This window comes from Danaus plexippus, assembly GCF_018135715.1.
Source record: "Danaus plexippus chromosome 3 unlocalized genomic scaffold, MEX_DaPlex mxdp_34, whole genome shotgun sequence".
NCBI classification, from domain to species: Eukaryota; Metazoa; Arthropoda; class Insecta; order Lepidoptera; family Nymphalidae; genus Danaus; species Danaus plexippus.
In genome coordinates, this window is record NW_026869846.1 from 2,166,124 (window position 1) to 2,170,650 (window position 4,527).

Here is a 4,527-nt window from a genome sequence, read left to right on the forward strand (position 1 = left end):
TAATATGACAGTTACAGCCGGGGAGCTAGTAGCTATCAGAATAATGAGTTCTAGAGTGGATCTCACCGCAATTTGAGCTAAATTATCGTTCATAATGAGTACTCTCTGTTATGTTTGCAGCTTCTTCATGGTTGCAAAAATATGTTTTAAAATTATAATTTAAATGAGATAGTTTTTAAAATCATTTCAGATTATCTACAGTTTTTTTGAACGCAAACAAAACAAAGCAAACGTAAAAAAATACGTGTTTATTTAATAAAAAGACAGTTTTAGTTCGCAACAAATAGTTTTATTCGTTATCATAGTTTTTAATGTATAAGTGATATCACGACTGATTTCTGTCTAATTTAAACTATAGAATTGAAGTGAACCCAGTCAGTTACTTTATTAATTAAATAACTGTTGCTATAAAAAAAAAATATTGTCGCAAAACGACTGAGAGTTCCGACCGCAGAAGTTAAATTTTTGAAATATCACGAGAATGAACTCGAGGTTTTATTTAGATTACAAATTTTCATTTTCAAAGTTTCTCATCAGATGGAAGTTATTAAATATCTGTCATATTCGCAACGATGTTCGAGTTGCGACAATAATTTTCTTACTGTATCCGTATACAGCTTGTTTAATTATAGCTTTTTATTAAAAGTGATGGAAAATTACTTTACAAAATTTTGCAGTCTCAAAACTCAAACTATAAGCCGTATAATTAGCAACTATGCTACTTAGAATATTTCTATATGTCTAACTAATCTGTATTTATAAAAGATGTCTTACTTTTTTATTGGTTTAAAATTTTAATCTGTGTATTCTATACGCCATAAAAAACGTCTCTTATTTTTGATTCTTTATGTAATTGTATAAAACTCATAAGCAGATAAAACCAAATTTAGTTAATTCTCATACTCTCTCACTTAATACTTATTTTTCCAGTTCATACAATATCAACTATCGACCTCTGAAGAACAACCTGCAGGTTCGTTTAGCTTGTTCCGACACGCACTCGTCTACACCTTAACAAATCTTCATTAATTTAAGCCGTGAAAACAAATTGTTCATTAAATCCACACGCTATTTGTTATAATGTATAAATTACTTTATATTAATCATCGTCTTCGAAGTGAGGTTTCTTTTTTTTTAAAGTCGGTTTTAAAGACGTTAATATTTTTTTTTATAATTAATACTTCGTCAAACAAAAAGATTATAAAATTAAACTTCTGGATTTATTGGAACATAAATATTTATATTAAATTGAATTGATTGATTATTACCAAAGTTAACTATGTATACATGTAAGTGATGTGAATTAGCTCTCTAAAAGGTATTTAATTATTCACAGATAAATAATTTAGACTATAATAGCTATATAAAAACATAAGGAAGATATTTATACCTTAAAATTATTGAATTTCATATTTTCATCTTAAGATATCGCTTAAGTTACATCATTTTCCACTCTCGCTTATTTTATTCCGCCGTCAAAAAAGCTTCCCCTTTCACAAATCTCCGAAACATTTGGGACTTTCTCTTCCATTAATTTCGAAAATTTCTTTTTTTAGTGTATTACATAATGTACGAACATTTATTTACTTGACTTATGGGAAGCCATATGAACGTAATACTCGTACAAGAAAACATTTTACACGTTAAATATGGTTATATAAATTAAAGTGTACTTTGGTTTTATAAAAACGAGGGCTTGAACGCGTTGTGTGGATGTATGTCATACCCTCAACAATTATTCAAATGTTAGCGATTATTCATATTCCAGGATATATTTATTTTTTTTTGCTTCTGTGAGTACATTTCACTCTAATATTAAAACTTCGATCTAAGGGAATAAACGTTGTCTGACCTTACTTATTAGGGAGTGGTTTTCGAAAACAGTAGAAAAGGTTTAAGTATGACAATTGCTATTTAATTACAATTCATATTTATAGTTCCTTAGAGGCATGCCTAAAATGTCACAGACATTAAATCTTTATTAAGTGAGATATTCCAACCACGTTACGTTTAACCACAAATCGTCAAACACAGCACTCCATTAAGGGGTCACAAAACCAATTCGCTGCGTTTACGAGCCTCGCCGTCTTATTATCTAAAATTATAATTTTCCCACCACAACTCCGTAGAACCATTACTTTCAAACGTTTTTTGGTCTATAAATAGTATTATTTGGATAAAAATTTTATATATTTTTTTTAAATACAAAGAAATAAGAACAAATGGGGCAGTTTTTTTTTTTAATTATTCATCATAATAATAAAACAAATTGAAAATTCTTACGCTATATCGGGTAATAACAAATATTTTTTTTTTCTTATTTCTCATATAAATACAAGACAATAAATCAATAGGAGCGGATCACGTATTTCAAACAAAATTCAACAATTTTCATTTGACATCGTTTGTATTGACAAATGAATATTAGCAATTTCGTTCTGTACGTTACCTCAATGCGGAGGAGGAAACGAATTGTATCGCTAAAAGCTTTTATTGTATTGACAAAAGTAAAACATACATACATTGCTGTTTCAACTTTTTTCCTTCGATGTGGAACCCATAAGTACAGTTTCAAATTAAATCAATATATTTGTTGGCAAGCTCAGAACTTCAATTAAGTTTAAATAACATTTCACAGAACATATCTAGAATATTCGAAAGCAATGTTTAAATTAAACAATCCTATCATTATCGTTCCCAAACCATTATTACTTTCATAAAATTTATTTAAGTGATATAAAAAAAAAATATTAATTAATAACCATGCGTTAGTGAATTCAAAAAAATAATCCAAAAAGATCGAGTTATTGTAATCCGAAACAAGAAAATATATTTATTATATAAGAATGTAAAATTGTTTAATTATCTCCGACATTTTATATATTATTTCTAACTCCGGTGTTTATTTGTAGTTAGTACGCTTCATCTTGATTGTAAATGGATAGCTTTTACAAGCCCTCGACAGAAATAAATAGTGTTCCGATCGATGGAACCGAGCCAGCGGAGTCTCAGCTCGTAAACTCAACAGGTCCCATCGTAGAACTTGGATAATTCTTATACCTTTTATTAATTAACATAATGTTTATTCGAAGTAAATTGGTTGTCTACATTAAATTGACGTCAATGGCAACGGTATTTTTTTTTATATATTTTATATACAGCATGTGGAAATAACATAGGTACTAAGTTTCATACTTAAGTATATAATAATTTATGTTCGTAGCAAATATTCAAAAACTTTTGTTCCTGGCAATAACTAAAAAAGATGAATTTGTTCAAAATTCGTATAGAAAATTTTATTTTTAACACATACTTGCCAATATCTGATATAGAGCTGCCTTGTCATTAATTCATACACGGTCTCCTTTCATAACTAGTATTATTATGTGAGACGGTCTGTGCAACCGGAACAATATCAAAGGATTGTAATATTGTAATTTTCGGTGTAAAATTAAAATAAAGTAATAATTTCCTTTGTGAACACGTTTTCTACAAGCAATTAAAACTTGATGTGAAAGTTATAAATGTAAGCAATAGTAACAAACTTGAATCTGAATATATTCATTTGTTTTGATCCAGTACACATGTATATCTTCGCAATAGTATACTAACAGTCTTTTTAATGTTTTTTATACGTAATTGAAACATCCTGTATGTCTTGTTCAAACTGTCAACCCTCAATTGAAGTAACAATGGCCTGTCAACTTTTATGATTATATATCATTGCAATAGACATAATATAATCTGAATATCACGGTAGAGAAATATGTTAATTTTCTGTGGATTCTATGATCTATTGCAAGATAAATAAAAAGTAGAAAAAAAATGTTCGAAGCAAAAAATTTCACATATTCACTGACTGATCTATTTTTATCTAGAAAAAACACCTAAAAATAATTTCCACTTAAATTAACACATTAAAAAAAACTTAGGATAAAAAAAGAAGATTATTATAGTATTACCTGTTTTTGATATAATTTTCAATTTCTTAATATCAAATTAAGCGGATAAAAGCGTCGTTGGTTTCTTTTAATGGAAAGGAAACAAGGTCGGTGTTGCTTGACAAAAAAATTAAGTGGGATAATTGAGGACTCTAGACTCAGTTAATCCGGTAGAATAGGATGAGATCTTGTTTATATTAAATTTACGCAACAATAAAATTAAAAAGAAACTCGATAATCTGTTCTTTATAACAAAAAAAATATTAGGTACTTCGTGAAGTGGTTACACATAGAATACAATTTGATCGTTATATCTCTTTTATTATTAAAATATTGAAATACTTTAACATCACAACCATACTATATTTATTTTGAGTAAAGAGGACGTCATAAATATTAGTCCAAAAGAGAAATTTTATCAACAGTAAACTCAATACGAATCCACAAACATTTATTTGTCTAAAAGTTTGCGGAGAGAAAAGTAAGCTTCAGTTGGACTGAAAGTTTGTTGGTGCAGTTATGGAACGTGTACAAAAAAAATATACTTTTAAGGAATATCATGATTTAATGCCATCTTATATCTGTT